Here is a 20,711-nt window from a genome sequence, read left to right as displayed (position 1 = left end):
AGTTGTTCTGACCAAGCAGTAACATTAAGGCTCTCTCGGCCTCCCCTCCCTCACAGGGTGTCTGTTGTGGGGAGAGGAAAGGGAAGGAGAATGTAAGCCGCTTTGAGACTCCTTTGGGTGGAGAAAAGTGGCATATAAGAACCAACTCTTATTCTAATGGAGGACAATGGAGTATTTTTAGGTAAGTAAAAGATTTGTCCTTACAGGGAACCAGCAACATTAGCTCCAAATTGAAGATCAGATCAGGTTCACGGTTTTGGATTAACTTTTGAAACTTTAGATAGTCTGAGACAACGTATCCATGGGTCTGCCTCTTCCACTACACCCCACAAAGAGCACTAGGATCATCAGATCAGCATCTGCTTAGGATCTGCTGGGGGACCCTAACCAGTTCCACAGGGCCTGCAAGACAGAATTGTTCTGCCAGATCTAAAGTTGCGGCCCGGAGAGACCAACACAAGATTCTGGCCTCACTACTGGAAATTGAGGAAAGATCTGCTTGGAAAAATCTGGACTCCCTCATCTGTTTATCTAATTAATTGGGGTATATTATAGGATAATTTTATGATTGTAATGGATTGTTTTTCTTGATCTTATATTGGAAGGGTGGGGTGTAAAAATAAACATTGTATGTATGTATGTATGTGCGTATGTACTTATGTATTTATGTATGTATGTATGTATGTATGTATTTATTTATTTATTTATTTATTTATTTATTTATTTATTTATTTATTTATTTATTTATTTATTGACTATATTTCTACTAGGGGTAAAGCCTGTTTTTTTCCAGGAATAAAACGGGCACTAGGGCTTGGGGATGGGAAGAGGAAGGGGAGGGTTGTCCCACAAGCAAGAACATGGGGATGAAGGGGTGTTTTGATGGGGGGCTTGTGATGGTGTGGTGGCAAATGCGGACATGGTAGTGGTGACATGGGTGTGAAAAAAGTGTAGTAGGAAAGGTTAGATGGGAATGGTTGCTGGCCTCAAGGAGGCTGGGTGGCAGAGGGTGGTGGGTATGGCTTTTGCAGAGAGGGGGGCGGCGGGGCAGGGCAGCGTGCAGTTCTCAAGGAGCCCATCTTGGAGCCCATGGCAGCATCTTCTTGGAGAAAGCGGTTCAGGGCCCAGTTGCATTAGATTGGTTAGGGAAAGTTGGGAGGGGAATGTAAGTGGGAGGTGGGTTGGTTCCTGGGGGGGGGGTGTTAGATGGAGAAGGAGGGAAGGCCTTCCTATCCCCATGGCAGACACCCTGTCAGGGAGGTGGGGCTGGGAGAGCCCTGAGATTACTGAAGAAGAAGAAGAAGAAGAAGAAGAAGAAGAAGAAGAAGAATTGGTTCTTATATGTTACTCTTCTCTACCTGAAGGAGTCTCAAAGCGGCCTTCTGTTTCCTTTCCCCACAGCAGACACTCTGTGAGGGAGGTGAGGCTGAGAGAGCCCTGATATTACTTAAGAAGAAGAAGATTTGGCCCGTAGGAGTCTCAGAGCAGCTTTTCTTGACCCGAAGGAGTGTCAAAGTGGCTTACATTCACCTTCCATTTCCTCTCCCCGCAACAGGCACCCTGTGAGGGAGGTGAGGCTGAGAGAGCCCTGATATTACTAAAGAAGAAGAGTTGGTTCTTATATGCCGCTTTTCTCTACCTGAAGTAGGCTCAAAGCTGCTTACAGTCACCTTCACTTTCCTTTCCCCATAACAGACACCCTGTGATGGGGGTGTTCTTTAACAGTTGGCAAGGGCTGGCAGGGGCTCATAGGAAGTGTAGTTCTTGGACATCTGGAGAGCCAGTTTGGCCACACCTGTCCTAGAACAACCAGGAGGACACTGGGTCAAGGATGCACCTTAAAATAATCTTGGGACAGACTGCAACCTCATTTACTACTAACCCCATCTGATGCCAGCAATTTTCAAAGGTAAGGATAGGAAGCAGTCTTCTCTTTCCTCTGTAATGGAAGGAAATTGGGCACAACGTCCTGCAGGGAGGGTAATTCTAGGGGATCCCTAGGTTCCACCTGGAGATAGAAATAGACCTTTGCTGGACGGGGAGGGGAGTGGGTTATATATTTATTATCCACCATAGTGATATTGTGTTTTAATTACATTTTAATGGCCTTTTATGGGATTCTATTATTCTTATGAATCCTTGTAAACCACCATGAGACTTTTGAGAGCGCCGGTATATAAATATAAATATAAAGATAAGATAGATGGATGGATGGATGGATGGATGGATGGATGGATGGATGGATGGATGGATGGATGGATGGATGGATGGATAGATAGATAGATAGATAGATAGATAGATAGATAGATAGATAGATAGATAGATAGATAGATAGATAGATAGATAGATAGATAGATAGATAGATAGATAGATAGATAGATAAAAAATTTACAGTATCAGAGAGTTCTCCCTTCAAAGCATGCATTGTCTTTAGTCTGGAGCTGTAATTCTAGGGGATCTCCAGGTCTCATCTGGAGACTGGATTCCCCAGTTATATTCAGTTCCTGGAACTGATGGCATGGGAAGTGCTCTGAAGGAGGAATCCTCATGGATTAGGCTTGCCACTCCTTCCCACACCGCAGTCTGTGGTAGTGGACGGAGAACCCAGCTGGGACCAGTTCTTTAGGGCTGACTGTTTCAGCCTCCCTGGTCCAGGTTTCTGTCACGGAAGCCATGTCAAACCTGTGCTCTGCAAAGTATGCTTGCATAGTAGAGGCCTTTTTAATTGATCTGGCATTGCACAGCATCAGTGTCAGAGGCAGGCTATTCACCTTTGCCTCTACCTTAGTGGTTCGAGAGATGGGGTGGAGGCAAGATGGGGCCTGAGAATAGCCATATCCTGTGCCCCTTTTTTTGTCCAACCTCTACCCACTGCTGTCTCTGCCTCTTCCTTGTATTGTTGAGATCCCTGACCTTCTTGAGCCTCCATTATTGACTGTCCTTTGGTATCACCTGGTGTTTGTGGGTCACTCATATTGATGTTTTGATTACAACTGAATTTCCCTAAGGGATTTCAAGTGTTTTGTTTTCCTTTGTTTTCCTTTTCCTTTCAGTGAATTGTTCTTGTTCCCTGACTCGCTCCTTGGGATTGGGTAATCGTTTTTGTTTAGATTGATTTTGATTCTGGAAGGATGACCCTGTTCGCCAATTATGGCATCTCAGGGTTTGTTTGTTTGTTTATTTAATATTTGTACTTGTTGACCACCACTCCTGGGTCTAGCTGGCTCATGGCGGTTTTCATAAAAATCTAAAAATCCCACATAAAACAATACACAACGATCCAAGACAGCTGCAATAATCCCCATCTGCAGGACCTACTACCACCACCCCAGCCCCCATTCACATAGCTGACAGCTTTCCGGGGGGGGGGCAATTTCAAGTGATATCTGGCCAAAGAGGATTAACCAGGTCTGTATCAATCAATCAATATTTATTTATGGTTATTCAGACCAAAATTCAAATACATGTAATTAAAAACTAAGACAATTTTAAAAAAGAGAAAACAGTAATAATACTATAAGATGTTTAAAAGGTCTGGACCAGGCCTATATAGGTAGGGAGTTGCTCTTCCTAGCCCAGCCTCAACCAAATGCCTGGCAGAAGAGTTCAATTTTGCTGGTCAAGTCCAGTTGTTCATTGCAGGTTAGTACATTTTGTTGAGTGTTATTGATTTTATTTTTTTCTGGAGATGCTTGTTGGATCTGGTGTTCCTGTGGGTTGGATTAGGCCCCTGTTTCCTGACTTGTATTGTCTGCTCTGGCTTTACCTTCCAGAGAAAGGCAACAGAAGCTGCAGAGGCTACGTTGGAATGGCTTTTCTGATTTATGCGTGAAAGTCTGTCATTTAATGCAATTGAGAGCAACACTGTACTCTGGAAGCTACAGTGCAACCTGTGCAAAACTTGTCTCTCTTTTCTAGACAATGGGTTGCTTTTAGAGTTACCAACTTCCAGGTGGGGTCTGGCATTTACCCAGTCTCACAACTGATCTCCTGGAAGAAATGGCAACTCTAAAGTAGTGGAATTTCTGGTGGAACAAGCTCCTGGGAGAGCTGAGGGCCCTGACAAAGCTACAAAAGTTCTGTGGGGCCTGTAACATGGAGCTCTTCTGCCAAATCTTTGGTTGAGGCCAGGTCTTTTAAGATCACTGGGCTCCCCATGGACTACGTTATATCATCAGACAAACCCTTTGTGGACGAATCTGTAGAGGACTGGAGGGGTTTCCTACCATCTGAGGTTCTTGGTTTTAAGATTGAGGGTTTTATAGGGTTTCATTATGTAATCTGCCTTGAGTCCAAGGAGGAAAATGGACGAGAAATTTTAACAACAACAACAACAACAATAGAGACTAGGTTGCCGTTTCCAGATCTTCATGGATTTTTCTGCTTGTGGCAACTTCTATTGAAAGGAACCTCAAGGGGAGGCATGGTGTGATGTTATGGTCAATGACCACCACATACCATTAGTACCATGCAAGTTAAAAAGAGTCTGTCTCCCTTTTTCTCCAAATTGTAGTAAAGGGTTTAAAAGGTAAAGGTAAAGGTATCCCCTGTGCAAGCACCGAGTCATGTCTGACCCTTGGGGTGACGCCCTCTAGCGTTTTCATGGCAGACTCAATACGGGGTGGTTTGCCAGTGCCTTCCCCAGTCATTACCGTTTACCCCCCAGCAAGCTGGGTACTCATTTTAAGTAAAGGGTTTAGTAACCTTTAATTTGAGATATTTCTCCCCCCACCAAAAAACACATAGTTGCTTGCACCGGTTTTTATCATTTTGTGTTCATAGCCACAGCCTTGTTTAGGCTGCCAGCTTTGGGCGGGGAAATATGTGGAGATTTCCATAGAATCCGCCCTCCAAAGCAGCCATTTTCTCTGTCTCTGTCATCTGGAAATCAGTCGCAATAGCAGAAGATTCCTAGGTCTTTCAGAAGCTGGGTGTCCTGACCCTTGTTCACAACACAGCTGAAATCTACCCATTGCTTCATTATTCATTGCAAAAAAATCTATGCATTGCTCCATTATTCGTTGCAAAATTTCCACATGCCACATCAACACAATCTTTTAATAAATTAATTTTATTTATTTATATTTCAATTTTTATGCCGCCTCTCCCCACAAGTGGGGCAGCTCACAACATAAAATAGATTAAAGCAATTTAAAATGCTTAACATACCAATTGCTGCTTCCACAGCCCTTTTACCCTCGAATTATCTTGTCTGCAGCTTGATGGAATTCCAGAGCCCTGGGGAAACCAATGTGGGGGAGGGCAGCAAAAGGGGGAGCCAGGTAGGAAGGCCAGTCATTGTTCTTCAGCTGTAGGCCTGGTGGTAAAAGGTAAAGGTAAAGGTATTCCCAGTGCAAGCACCGGGTCATGTCTGACCCTTGGGGTGACGCCCTCTATCGTTTTCATGGCAGACTCAATACAAGTGGTTTGCCAGTGCCTTCCCCAGTCATTACCGTTTACCCCCCAGCAAGCTGGGTACTCATTTTAACGACCTGGGGAGGATGGAAGACTGAGTCAACCTTGAGCCGGCTGCTGGGATTGAACTCCCAGCCTCATGGGCAGAGCTTTCAGACTGCATGTCTGCTGCCTTACCACTCTGCGCCACAAGAGGCTCTTGGCCTGGTGGACGATTGCCATTTTACAAGCCCTGTGGAACTTTGTTCCTCGCGACTCAATCCACCAGGCTCTGCTTGAGGCCGGAGATCTCCAGCAAGTTGGTATTGACAGAACATAACCCTTTTCTTGGGCATACTGGGACATGCAGTCCCACAGGTAAGCAGGACCCAGACCATGTAAGGCCTTGAAGGTTAACAGCAGCACCTTGATCTTGATCCAATCCAGAACTCTCCCAGCCACCAGTGCAGCTGATGTAGGGCAGGTTGCATATGTGCCCTCCAGGGGGTCCTCTTAAGCAGTGGTCCCCAACCTTTTTATCACCGGGGACCACTCAATGCTTGACAATTTTACTGAGGCCCGGTGGGGGGGGGTAGTTTACTCCTCTAATCTCAACCACTGCCCTAACGCTCTCTGATCGCTATGGTAATGTTTAAACATCCCTTCAAAATAAGATACAGACACGCCACAACAATGAACATGAGGAACATATTATTTTCATGGAAATTTTAACTCATGTCAATGACAAATCAATGGGAACCCTGAGCTTGTTTCTCTGCAACGAGATAGTCCCATCTGGGAGTGATGGGAGACAATGACACCCGAAGTGTGTTGTAAAGGGCCGCGGGGGGGGGGGGGGGAGAAGGCGTCCTTCATGGCCCACCTCCAATTAGTTGAAGGACCACATGTGGTCCGCGGCCCACAGGTTGGGGATCGCTACTCTTAAGAACCTGCAGAGCTGCATTTCCCACGTGTTATCCAACTTCTGGCTCAGACGTCTGCTCCCCATGCTGCATACCAACTGTCACTAACCCCGAGTTCCTGACCCATGGTTTTCATCCCCTTTGAGGTTCACTTCATTTCTTGATGTTCCTGGATCTCCCACAGAGTTTTGGCACCATCCTGGACCTGCTTGAGAGTGCCCCTCCCATCCCCGTTCCTTCCCTTATCTCTTCTCACGAGGCTGGCCTCGCTAGGAACTTAGACTAAATACCAGATGGCAGGATGGGTTGTTTTGTCACCTTGTAGATCAGAGGAAACTGCATTGCCCTTTCTGTGTGAATCAGGTTCCCACCAAATGTTTCTCCTGTGCCCCCCCCCCCCCAAGCCAAGGCATATAAGCTATGCAGCCGCCTTCCCCTGCGTGTTTGTCAAGATTCCTGTCTAAGAGCTTATGTGATGATCTTTGTCCTGATTTTCCATATAAATACTTTTACTTAAAGCTTCATCCTTAAGCCCAAGAGTGTGGCCTGCTGGGCGAATCTTCTGGGTCTCAAGCACTTGGTTCCTGACACCAACCGGTAAAACCCCCACCATTCACCACTTTAGGGTTGAGGCAGAGCATCCGGGTTTGGGCTTCTCTGCAGCTGTACGGCTCCCCTTGACACATCTTCAGTTCACAGATGGCACCAGTCCCGAAATCCTTTTCATTCCCACCCTCATGCTTTGCCGCGTTTTGTGAAGCAGTTTTCATCTTCATCTTCCACATCGAGTGCAGCAGGTTAAAATCCTTCTTGTTTCCTTTCTCCCGGGAGCCCGCTGCTTTACAGGGAGATATCTGGTTCGTAGAGATTTTCTGTTTACTCCTGCCTTCTGTGTTTGTGTTTTGTGGGTATTTTTGAAATCGTATCTGTAAGATGAAAACAAAAAAGGGGCCTGCCTTACAGCCCTTGTAATGATATCATTGTAGTAAACTGTGTTTACGAAGAATGCTGCTGTGTGTGTCCTCTTCCTCTCTTTCTCCCTGTGGTTCACCACAGACAAAACTTACAGACTGTGGCTGTTTTCCTGTGTCGTGCCATCCTGGCAGAACTGCAATTTCTCTTTCTGATGCCCAACATGCCACGTCAGGGCTTGGATTATGGCTTCAGCAGGGCCCAAGGATTACAGCCTAGGGCCAGGGTAATCATTTGCTGGCAGGGGCTCATGGGAATTGTAGTCCATGAACATCTGGAGGACCACAGGTTGACTACCCTGGCCTAGGGGACCCAGTAGGAGAGAAACGAAGGGAGAGGATTAGAGACATGCCCACAAGACCACCAAGCTGAGCAACACTCGAAGAGTAGGGATGCCAACTCTGGGTTGGGAGATACCTGGGGATTTTAGGGTGGAGCCTGAGGAGGAGGGGTTTGGAGAGGGGAGGGGCGTCAAGGGGTATAAAGTCCACCTTCCAAAGCAGCCATTTTCTCCATGTAGATTGATCTCTGTAGCATGGAGATCACTAGTAATTAGGGTTGTGTGATGTGGCCACCACCAGCCAGCGTCTGGGTTCCCTTGGGGGCCAGCCTTCTCTCCCCCCCCCACCCCCGTGAGTTGGATGTTCTAAGCCTCCAGGGATGGGCGGGGCTCATTCTTGAGGTTTAGAACGTTGAGCTCATCGTCGGAAGTAGGAATCAGATTTTATATATAAGAACTGTAGTCAAGCCTGCCGCAGTAAAAAACGCAGCAGGTGCTAGCAGGATGAAGAGGGGGCAGGCAGGCCTGGGGAGGCGCAGAGAGGCCTGCTGGCGGATCAAGGTTAAATGGTGCGGGCAGGCCGGTTGCGGGGGTGACCGTGTGGGAGGCCATGGCAGGGCCACCGGCTGCGCACCGGCTCCCATGAGGGCATGAGGCTCTGGCCGCCAGGCGTGTCCTTGGCCAGGCTGCCAGAGAGGAGAGCGGGTGGCGAGGCAGGGCAGGGTGCTTAGGGGCCGGTTTCAATTCCAGAAAATGTCCAGGAACTGGACACACTTCACCCTCCGAGCAGTTTTCCAAATATTAAAGTGAACCATGGATAAGGATTAGTATCAGATTAAGGGCCTGTGTAGAATAGAAGTTAATAGTAAATGCTTACCATAATAAAAATTATAGCTTATAAAATTACAGTTTATAAAATTGTTGTGTCTCTGTGTTATATATATCGAATGAATCCATGTTTTGAAACTATGCTGAAACTCCCTCTTTACCTGCCCTTTCATTGTTTACTTGAGCTCTTTAGAATAGGTCTTGAATCCCTTTTCTTGAATCCAACCTTCTTGTTTTGAGAGCTCTCCATGTCTCACAGCCTTCTTAGTCAGATTCACAGACTCTGCAAGAAATTAACCCTTCTAGGCAGGGATGATGGTGGGACAGATAAAAGGTGCATTGTTGGGTGGGTAGGAAGGATAGAAGGAAAGGTGACAATATGGGAGTTACTGGAATGAGGAAAAGGAAATGGTGTAGAGTGAGGGTATAGGACAACCTGACCCCCCCTCCCCTCCTTGCAGGTTCCCCCCAGTAAAAACAGACCTCAAACTGTAGAACTGGGCCATAGTTTTCGTAGGGGAAGGCTGCCAGGAACAGGGAAGGGAGTCAAGGAAGATAATGGTAGGTCGGCTGCTAGGTAGGAAGGAGAGAAGGAAGCAGGAAAAGGGGAGAGATTGCGGGGGGTTTTGAAAGAGGGAAAGAGGAAGAAGCGAGAGAAGGGGAAAGGCGATACCTACTGCAGTTCCTTGCGGGTGACGAGTTATTCATTTGAGCTTTCTCCAAAAGCCTCCAGCTCTTGTTCCCCATTTCCCAGAATCAATTCTCTTTGTTGCATGCAAAATATCTCCTGCCAACTGTATATTGTTAGATTCCTTGACTACCAACAATATCAAGCCAAGTCAGTTTGTAATCTGTACCTTGCTGAGCCATCCCACGTATCATGTTCTCTGTTCTGACAAGAAAGTAACTGATATTGATGCCTAAAGTTTTTCTACCATGTTGGCCACCCTTTTAAAAACGTCCTTCTGACCTATCTCCGGCCTCGGTAGCCCTAGGAGCTCAGAAGTCTGCTCCAGCTTGTCCATTGCTGTGCGCGTGGGGGAAGCTCAAATGAATAACTCGTCTACATGAATGACCAAATTGGCTCACCCACATCTAAGCAGCTGCTGGAACAGCTAATGGACTGGCAGCAATATAAATAATTATGCTGAATTGGTCTGGGTAGCTTGCGGCAATATGATTACATATGGCAATGCAATTTCTTCATTTGACTCTAATTATTATTATTGCTTACATTCTGTGGAATGGTTTTGGTGAAACTTCAGCTTCCTTTTTAAGATGCTGGGGTGTCTTGGCAAAAAGGTTGTATAAGATACTCTTCCCTGAAATACAGCTTGACCACCGTTTCTCATGCTCCCCGGCAATGAGCAGCTACAGGGAAATGTGAGTACTGCAGTGTGTGTGTTTGTGTGTGTGTGTGTGTGTGTGTGTGTGTAACCCGGAACGATAGTGCAGCAGACTGCCTGGGGCACACTGTGCTGTGCATGTCATAGCATGAGGGGGGCAAACTGTGGCTCTCCAGATGTCCATGGACTACCATTACCATGAGTCCCTGCCAGCATGCACATCTGAAGAGACACAGTTTGGCCATAGAACACGCCCCAGGATCTTGTGCAGTGTGCTCCCGTATTTCCCTCTTGGAAGCCTCCCCCAAAGGCAGCCCTCAATTTAAGGTGCTGCAAAGCCCTCTGATGCAATCAAGACACTTTGCAGATGATCGGGGTCAGACTCTGGTCACCTTTGAACACCAGATCAAAGGTAGCCAATTGCAAATCTTAACTTTGGAGAACATGTCAGGCATATAGAATAGACACAAAATTAGGCCCTGCAGGAAGCAGGTGTCACACGGAAAGGTTTTTTAAGGCCTGCATTTTTCCTTGAGTCTCTTTCTCTGAAACTTGCTGACTCTCTGAATATTACCCCTTTGCATCATTAGGTGATGGCCGATGTAAGTCTGAAATTCAATTACTAATTGACTCACAGTGAAGAATAAATCTGCTTGCTGTAATTGTACATGACCTGTGTAACAATCACTGATGCAATTTTCGGTCTTCCTGCCAAAAGGAGTAAACTTTAACATGAGCTTCAGATTCTCAGCATTCTGTTTTTCTGTCAAACCAAACAAAGTCGCAAAACAAGGACTTCTGCAAAAGAGGAGTCTTCGGTGGCTGATGTTTGGCTCCCCTGGCCCCAATTAGTCAAGATAATCAGTTGGCCAACTTCCTTAACAGGGGATTGTGTTTCCTTTTTGGCACCACAATTATAGTCATTTTGGGTTTAGTGTTGGATAATTTCCCTTTCTTGTTTCATCCCCTTGTAATATTCTTAGAATAGTCACAGTGCTTTCAAAAATAGTTTCATGGGGAGATACTGGGTTAAATGGGGATGAAGTCCTCAGGTTCAGCATACCTCAGATATTAGTTCTCAGGTGGCTTTAAGCAGGCCACTCCTTCTCCTCTTCCTCTCTCCCCTTCCCATTGTCTCCTGGTGATAATACCTGACCTGTCCTTTAGGGCAGGGGTAGTCAACCTGTGGTCCTCCAGATGTTCATGGACTACAATTCCCAGGAGCCCCTGCCAGCAAATGCTGGCAGGGGCTCATGGGAATTGTAGTCCACGAACATCTGGAGGACCACAGGTTGACTACCCCTGCTTTAGGGACCTCCTTTTGGACACACACCTAAATGGGGTGAGGGGATTCATGTGTGTCAGCAAAGCGGTGAATGATAACATAATGGGTCTAAATGCCTTGCAGAATCACTCGAGACAGAAAGGCCACAGCTGTGACACCAGGCCAAGTGGCATCCACCCACTTCCGGAATCAGCAGAAGAGAAGGGACAGTTCCACTGGGGATGGGGGCAGAGGGACCTGCGAGGGGGAGACATCGAGCAGCAGCAGTAGCGGAAGGTTCTTAGACAACAACTGGTCCACTTTAGCTAACCCCAATTAGCACTGCAGAAATGGCAGCTGCAAACCACTTTTGACCAACTCTTACCCCAGGAACCCTGTGGGGTCTCCTCCAAAGGTCAGAAGTAACTTCATGGCTCTTCCCTCTCTCTCTCTCTCTCTCACACACACACACACACACCCCAACACAGAGAATGTCTTCAGGGCTGCTGTAAAAATTACTGACTTGGGGTTAGTAAATTAGGTGTAACAGTTTTGAAAAACGTAAAAGGAAAGAACACCCATGCCTGTATGTGGAATAAGGGTTGGATCCAGATGAAGTTTCCCTGCCTCCCAGTGAAGCCCACTGGTCTCTATAAAATGCTGCTCATAGGGAAAAGGGGATGACATGAGGCGAGTGGTCTGCAGAAGTAAGGGAGAATCCGTGGAAATTGCCAGTTGAGTCTGGATCCAACCCTAAGTGTTCTCACTTCATGCTTACTTATGTATGTTGGCTTATCCTGCAACCATAGAAGGCTACTGTGAGAGGCAGAGCCCAGCAACAGGGGACCCAGTGGGATCAGGGCTGTGAACCAATCAATAGGAGCTGGGAAAGGTTAGGCCATGATGGGGAGGTTTAGACAGTTTGACGGCTGAGCATTAGGGGTCAAAAACAGAGAGAGAGAGTAACCTGCATGATTTTCAGGCAAAATGTGTGTTGCAAGAAGGATCTTTTGAATCTTATGCAGGGATTAATGCTTCCAGTTTGAATACCAGGTTATATAATTTTATGAGATGTTAACGGTTCATATGCTTTAACAAGAATTTTACCTTCCTTTAATTATATGAGAAATTTCTCAGACTGTATCCTAACACAGAGAAATTCTTGGAGGATACGGTTTAATCTAATCTAGATTAATTTAATTTAGATAAAACCAGTAACCCATCATAAATCAGTAATGACAGGAATAAAAAGAAGTAATCTCACCAGGAGAAGGCAGAAAATTGCACACAAAAATGTTCAAGAGAACATTTGTTAGAAAGGTCTTTTTCCTTTTTCTTTTTTAAAGTACTTCTAGTTTTGTGCCTGAAAGAGAAGAATGAGGGAGAGGAGATTTTATCCTCTTTCACTAACTCTCTGCTGGAGACCCCTTGTTTTAATACTTTATTTAGCGTCTAAAACAGGGGTAGTCAAACTGCGGCCCTCCAGATGTCCATGGACTACAATTCTCAGGAGCCCTTGCCAGCATTCGCTGGCGAATGCTGGCAGGGGCTCCTGGGAGTTGTAGTCCATGGACATCTGGAGGGCCGCAGTTTGACTACCCCTGATCTAAAACAATCAGAATTCTCCAACCCAAATTGGATTTTTACCATTTTGCTGACAGGCTCTTTCCATAGGTATTTTGACAATAACTGTCAGATGATCATTCAAAAATGCATGCTCTTTCTGGGTTTTTCCTAGTCAAAAATCTCCGGCATTGCTGGGTCAGGCCATTGCAAATGGTAACTGCTCCAAAGTTAGATTCAGATTGGTCTGAAGCAAAAAGGCAACATTTGAGTTGAATGATGCCTTTAAAACCAACAAAGTGTAATTGTGGGTATAAGAGTTTGTGAGCTTGTATTGTATCTGATGAAGTGCGCATACATGTGAAAGCTTGTACTCGGAATTAAGCTTTGTTGGTCTTAAAAGAGTCAGTGGGCTCAAACTTAATTCTGTTCCAAAATCACTTCTGTAACAGGCTCAACAACATTGCTTATGTGATTTACCTCCTGAAAGAATACCTCCTGAAAGAATCCACCTTAGAATCAAACCTTCTCTGACAGCCCCCCCCCCCCCAAAAAAAAAGATGTCACTGTTCTGGCTACTAGCAGTAACGGATATTGGATACATGGCACAGATGTGTACAGACACATGACATAAATTTGTGTAGCATGGAATAGTTTCATAGTTACATGCAAGCACATCAAAATGTACTGTAGAAAAGAAAGATTTCAAAAGGACATGAGGGAAGGTTTCTGTGTGTCTGCTGTTGCTTCAGCCGCTTGACAGAGTGTCAGCTGTGTCCAACCTGCTTCAGATACCCTTATCCTATTCCCTGGTTTTTATTCCCAATTCTTGTTGCTGGACTGTTGGGCCTCCTTTACAGACAGGGCCAAAGCCTTTTATTGTCTCATGAATGGAATTTTGTCCTCTTGATTCTAGTTAACATTGCACGTTCCCTATTAAACATTTCCCTTGGATCAAATTTATCTAAGCTGGCAAAATTCCTTCTGGTTTGGCTGGACTGAGGATAATGCAACATTTCCTCTCTTTCGGGAACTTCAGCTCAAATCAGCTTAATTGATTATTAACCAGCTCTGCCTTTCTCAAGGACCCATCTACCTGGCTTGTTGGGTCAGGAGGGGGGGAAATCATTGCGTTATTAAGATGCCTGATATGGGATCCTCCCGCCCTTTTGCTCATCTCTTGGATTAGGGTTTTATTGAAGGCCAAAATATACATTGTCTCATTCCCTTTTCCTGGCGGCAGCTTCACATTTTTGTTGCATTTGTTTTTATCCACCTCAAGCCCGTGGTGGTCGAGGGAGTCTCTGCCAGTGTGTTTCATCATGAAGTGACAACGTTACACAAAGATTTTTCCAGGCTTGTCCAGACCTTTGGCTTGAGGCGAAATGGCTTCTCTCTGGCTCAGGTTGTCTCACACCTCCCAAGCCTAATATGGACACTAGGAGTGAGGGACAAGAATTAGTTGCAGTGAAAAGGAAGGAGATGTAGTACAAAACAGATGTCACAGTACTCCAACAGTGCCGCAGAGTGCTGTGTTTTATACGGCATGTGACAATACAATGGGCGCTAACGCTGCCACCCCCCCCCCCCCACCGCCCTGGGACAGGCCTTGGCAGGCACTTTGCAGGGAGGGGAGGGGAAGTGCCAGCAGGGAGCCCTCCCCTCCCACCGCCACCCGCAAAGTGCCCGCCAAAGCCTGCAGAAGCCTCAGTGGGTGCTTTGTGGGGCAGGGTGGGAAGCACCAGCAGGGAGCTGGCCCCTCTTGCCACTGAATCCCACAGGGGGCTCTGCGGGCGTTTGGCAGTGCGGGGCAGGAAGGGCCGGCCAGGACATGGCCCCTTTGGCTGCGTGCAGAACCCCATGAAGACGGTGTTTGGGCTTTGGGGGAGAGATGCTGGCAGGCAGTGCAGCCCTCCTCCCACTGCCCCAGTAGCCTCACCAAGGCTTGGCAAGGCTGAGGCTGAAGCTGCTCGGGGCAGCAGGAGCCCTGGGTAGGGCCTCCCTCCCCCCTCTCCCCATCCCAAGACCACAGCTTGGGTAGAGTTTATCTGGCTCCTTTGCACTGCCTTGCGGGGTGCCAGAAGGGGTGAGACTCTCCCCTACACTTTTTAATATCGATATGTGCTCAGTATGCAGTTGACACCCAGCTCTATCTCCTGGTGGACCGATATCCCTCCAGAGCTGCCTGAAACTCAACCCCTCCAAAATGGAGGTCCTGTGGCTGGGACGAAGGGGGCAGGATCAGGAAGCATGTCTCCCCTGCCTGGATGTGGTGCAACTGACATCTTCACCTCTAGCCAGGATTTTGGGGGTGATCGTTGATGCCTCACTATCCATGGAGGCTCAGGTCATGAAGGTAGCTTAGACAGTAGTTTTTTCATCTGTGCCAGGCATGGCTACTAGCACTCTACCTGTCCTCAGAACACCTGGCTACTGTGATCCATACAACCATCACCTCCAGGTTAGATTCTGTAACTCACTCTATGTGGGCCTGCGATTGTCTCTGACCTGGAAAATACAATTGGTACAGAATGCGGCTGTGAGAGTCCTCACCAAGTCATCTTGGATGGCTGATGTCCAGCCATTGCTGAGGCAGCTGCATTGTTGCCAATTTGTTTCCGGATCAGATTCAAGGTATTGTTTTTGACCTTTAAGTCTATATGCGGCTTAGGCCCTACCTACTTGTGGGACCGCTTACCTCCTTATGCCCCCCACAGGGCACTTCACTCTGAAAGGTATGAATTTGCCGATGGTCCAGGAGCCCCGGGAGGAGTGCCTGGGCTCAACTTTTTTTGGTCCTGGCCCCTAATTGGTGGAATGAGCTCCCAGAAGAGCTGCAGGCCCTGACAGAACTTTCAGGGTTCCGCAGGGCCTGCAAAACGGAGCTTTTCTGCCAGGATATGGCTGAGGCCAGGAGGAGGCCCTGGGGTCTAAGATTGGGTCTCCCCTCCCCCTGGTTCCTGGGCTTGGTATTAGACCGGGCCCGGATGTTGGTAATATCCTTTCTTTCCAATACAAATGCACTATGATTGTAACCCTATTGGTGACCATGGCTGCGAGTGTTGGGGGAAAGAGTTTTTATATCTTATTTAAGGTGACCAGATTTTAACATTGGTAAAGCGGGACACCATTGCCCAGGGGGTGGGGTCTTGATTAACAATTTGGTCTATATGGAGCAACAAAAAGTTTCATAGAACGCATAGAACTCAACAATAGTATTGTAATATATATATATTTTTAATTTCAACATAAGTACAATTTGCCAGGTGCCCCCAGATGTCCCTCCAAAAGTGGGACAGTCTGGTCACCTTAATCTTATTACTGCCATCTCATCTGTTATATTGTGGAGATAATGTTATATTGTTAATTGTCGTTAGCTGTTTTATGATGTTTTATTGTGATCCGCCATGAGCCAGTTTGCTGGAAGCAGCGGTATAAAAATCTAATAAATGAATGAATGAATAAATAAATAAATAAATAAATAAATAAATAAATAAATAAATAAGTCAGCACTACTCACTAAGATTCCATAAAAACCTCCCACACATTACAGCAGGGGTAGTCAAACTATGGCCCTCTAGATGTCCATGGACTACAATGCCAGCAAATGCAGGGGCTCATGGGAATTGTAATCCATGGACATCTGGAGGACCTCAGTTTGACTACCCCTGCATTACAGTCTCCAACAGCTTCAAATTTATCCTGCCTCCTCCTCAAAATCCATCACCGCAAGCAGACTTCTTGTTCTCGAGATACTCGGGCACCATAACTTCTCTAAATTCTATATCTCCTTATCATTTTGCAGATAAGTTAATGTAATATGTTTCCTTAATGTTACTAAAACCATGTAATTAACCTAGGAGATTTCTTTACCTTCCAACATTTAGTAGTTTATTCTTAATAATGTTAGCACATGGATAGGTTGGGCGCTTCAGCACCCGAAGCAACCGTTCTCTCTCACCGTGCCGTGTGTGTGTGTGTGTGTGTGTGGGAAATTATGGATGTTGGTTTCATATGCAAACCTGGTAGATACTTTCCAGTTCTTTTCATTTTCAAACTATAGGATATAATTTCAAACACTTTGTGCCAGTATAAACAAGCTATACGGTATTTCCACCACATACGAATAAAATCAGACCCATCTTTATTGCAGTACCAACATTGTCCTTTAATTTAAATATTTTTGCATTCTGGTGAAAGGTGCCACGTATATATCATTTCCAATCCATTCTCTTTAAGCATAAAACTTACTTTAAAGTTCATTCCTTTAAACAAAACGAAGTCCCAGTTCTGTTTAGGACATTCCCCAGTTTTTTATTCCATTTCAACTGATAGCTATTAGAACTCTTTAAACAATTTTGTACTAAGATGGAGGAGAGAGATTGTATGTAAACAAAGTATTATTTCAAATCCATTGATGGGTCTTTTCTTCCTAATTAGAGCACTAATATAGACTTTAATCTGATAGTAACTGAAAAGAGAAATTTGTTTTTTATTTTCTTCTGATAAGTCAGCATATGTGATTGTTCTTTTTTCATCCAGGCAAAGTATGTATCTTGTTCTTCCATATTTTTATCTAAGCCATGATTGGTTTCCAATACTCTGAGTTGTCATGTCTGCTGTTATTGATGCTAATAAAGATTTCTCTGCTATTAGCTTGTGTTTAATTGGGTCCCAAGTCTGTAGAATACTATTCATTATCATATTGTCTTGTTTATAAAAAGATTTTCTATTTTTTATCTATCTAAAGCCTTTTATTTAGAAGAAATTGCACAAATTCCTGTTCTGTCTTCTATGATGCTATGTCCATGTTCATGTTATACCACATATTTAGCCAGCTTATTCTAGCTGCTTGGTAATAGATTTTTTTTTTCTTCATCATACAGATTTTCTATTTTAATCTTTGCTTTTATTATTTTGCCAAATGAATTTGTTACATAGTCACTGCAATTCAATTATTATTTTTCTTGGAATTTCCATGTATGAATTAGTGAACAATAAACTCTCTCAGGAAGAATCTCCATTTTAATTAGGTTTATTCACCCTAATAATGATAATTTTAGCTTATGCCATCCTTGTATTTGACTCTTAATCTCATTAGTAATTGGGCTACAATTCAAATCTCTAATTTATTATTAAGATTAATCAAGCCAAATACCTAAATACTTAACTTTATCAACTACCTTCATATTACCTAATCCCTTGATTTTCTTCATTTCTGAATTTATATCAGATTTTAATATCTCTGATTTTTCTATCTTTAGTTTATTAACCTGAAATTTAACTAAATTCTTGAATTTCTTCTAATAAAGCAATACTAGATTTTTCTAACTTAGTCAGGAGGGCGATTTTAAGATGCTTTGCGACTCCTTTGGGCAGAGAAAATGAGGTATAAAAACCAACTCTTCTTCTATCAGTTGTGCGTGTTTCTTCCTAAACAAACTTTCTCCCTGTTCACTTTAAGAAAGTAGAGTAAAATTAAAGGTCTTGTCAGTTTATCTCATTATCCCTCAGTTATCAATCCAGGCTTGGGTTGGTTTATCCTCAGACCTAGAATCTATCTTTGTGAACTTAAAAAAATCTCACTGGAACCCTGGTGCAGTGGAGTAGGTGGGAAATTTGGAACAGAACAATTCCTGTGGCTCATGTTTAGTCTCCATAAAACCGACAACATTTATAATGAGGGTGTTTCCACACATCTAAAAAATAGCATTACGCCCGCAAAATTGCGTGATGCTATTAAAAATCGAGCCCCCCACCATTTCTCACCTTCATGCGCTCCCGTTTTCTTCTGCCACTTTTTGCTGTTTCCTAGCACTCTACGCGGCTGCCTGAAATGGCTGAGGAGAGGGAAGCGCTCTACACGTGCCTCTCCCCCCGCCTGTCACTCATGGCAGGCAGGCTTCGACCGTGTTCAGAGTCTGTTCAGCCCTGGACCCTCTCTGGTGCAGTGAGTTCCCAGGAGAGCTACTCCAGTTCCGCAGGGCCTGTAAGATGGAGCTCTTCTACCACGTGTTTGGTTGAGGCCAGTATAAGGAAGATCTGGCCCCTCTTCCGTTGCCTTTTGTTGCCCTGTCTTAGCTACATCCTTCCTCATCACATATGGCAGTAAACTGGTGGCTTGGTGAGGGGGTTGGGTTTTTTGAGGGTTTTGGAGGGTGGTTGGGCGGGTGGATCTTAATTCAGAGGCATAGAAATCAAATCAAATAATAAAAATGGGGAAGAAGAGGGAGGAGGAACAGGAAAAAGTGAGGGGGAAGAAGGGGAGGACATGAGTGATGGAAAAGAGGTAGGGGAGAAGAGAGAAAACAAAGGTCGGGGGAATGAGATTCCCCCCTCCCCACAAGTCATTTGCATGCCCTCATTTGCAGGTTTATAACAAGGTACCTTGTTGCATTTGTGTAACCCAGCGAAGTCTAAGACTTTTTTCCTCTTGGCGTAATTATATCCAAAGAAGAAACTGAAGCGCATGCTCAGTTCTTTCCTGGTGAAAGTGGTGGGATTTTAAATTGCTTATCTTTTGGAAACCTTCTGTTTCTATCAAGCTTATTGGAGCTGCAGTTGAACTGATAGTATTGAGATGAATAGAGAGTCGCTTCAGGCACCAGGGAGCCCATCTATGTACTGGTGCTGCATCTACTAAGCACCCGTCAATAATTCATCGCATTTGGTAATGTTATTTACTCTCCTTCGAAATCATAGTAAAGACCTGCCTTTCTTCCACCAAATGGCCATGTTTGCCAGTCCCCCACTGGTAAAAATGCTGGGGAATTAATTGCTACGTTCTATCAAGCAGCAGGTCTAGAGTTTTGAGGAGGGTGTGATAATATTGTGCAATAATTCACTGCATTTTGGTGCTCACCTCAGCAGCACATATGCTAAAATGGCAGCAACAGAGAGAAGATTAGCATGCCCCCCCTGCAAGGATGTCATGCAAATATGTGAAACGAATTCTGAATTCTTCATTGCATTTTGCATAATTTCACGATATAATAAGGCAATTGATCACATAAGTGTTCCTATTGGGTTAGAGCAAGGGCAGCCAAACTTTGGCTCTCTAGATTTCCATGGACTACAATTCTCATGGGCCCCTGCCAGCACTGGCCAGGGGCCCATGGGAATTGTAGTCCACGGGCTACAGAGAGCCACAGTTTGCCCACCCCTAGATTAGAGAATTGTTTGTGTGACTATGCCCACGCCTCAATCACTCCAGGGAGAGGTGCTTTCAGCAGATTGATGAGAGCTACAAGGGTGGCGCATACCTAAACATTGTTTTACCCATTCAAGACAAATGAGCAAGACATTAATAGCTGCCCTGATTCTGACCCACCGGCAGCTCATTTAATTTAAATACTCTATAAAATGTGAAGCGTCTGTCTCTGTCTTTCGTCTCTTCTCCACAATTCAAGAAAATCTGTGCAAAAGAGGGTTTTATTTACTGCTCTGCTCTGGCAGCATAGTTTGCCTGTGAGTTGCCGGTTACGGCACGGCTAATGAGATTCCAAAAAACCCGCAGAAGACTAGATGTCATGCACATATGCCGTGCCAGTGTTCAACCGGTGTTCAACCAGCAACCCATGTAATACTGTTAAACTACGTTCCTCAGGGGCTTGAAATGAGGGTAGGATCAAAAGAGAAAGAACAAACATGCTTGCTCTCTGGAGAACTCGTGCCCCTGGGGAAAGATATGCATGTGGGATGTGCAAGTCGTTACCTTCCAGCCTGCTGTCGTGGCAATAAAGGTGGCATTCCTCGTGACTTGCTGGGATGTTGTGAGAAAAACCCCCAAACTGGAGGATGGATTCCAGGGGTGGACTTCAGTGAGGACTGGAGGTCAACCGGGGGCATCATCGGCTGCAACTCTCGTTCCAGTAAAAAGAATCTGATAGCAACTCACGTGGCATTTGTTATGCTGAAGAAAATTGGTGGCTCTAGCTAGGAAGCCCCTACTCCGTGCAAGAGTTTGGGAAGCCTTTTGGCTTGTAACGATGTAGTGAGGAGGAAAGAAGGTTGCCTCCTCTGTGTGTGCAGGTGGTGGGGAGAGTGCCAACTCCTCCAGGCTGCCTGCAGCATTGCTAGAGGGATTGGGGGCAGAGAGCATGGGGGGGGGTGGCAGTGGCTCCTGCTCCTCCTTCCCTGAC

The 20,711-nt window shown here is 45.3% G+C and overlaps 1 protein-coding gene and 1 non-coding gene across 5 annotated transcripts in view; both read left to right on the top strand.

Moving 5' to 3' along the window:
* CDH12 (cadherin 12) overlaps positions 1-20,711 on the top strand; it is an 873,293-nt gene that overhangs the window by 219,644 nt on the left and 632,938 nt on the right. The gene's annotated exons all lie outside the window — the stretch shown is intronic.
* LOC143845291 (U6 spliceosomal RNA) lies at positions 19,425-19,533 on the top strand. Its single transcript, XR_013234346.1, has one exon. It is a non-coding gene; the product is annotated as a U6 spliceosomal RNA (small nuclear RNA).

This window comes from Paroedura picta, chromosome 9, assembly GCF_049243985.1.
Source record: "Paroedura picta isolate Pp20150507F chromosome 9, Ppicta_v3.0, whole genome shotgun sequence".
NCBI lineage: Eukaryota > Metazoa > Chordata > Lepidosauria > Squamata > Gekkonidae > Paroedura > Paroedura picta.
This window is presented reverse-complemented; position numbering and strand designations above follow the sequence as displayed.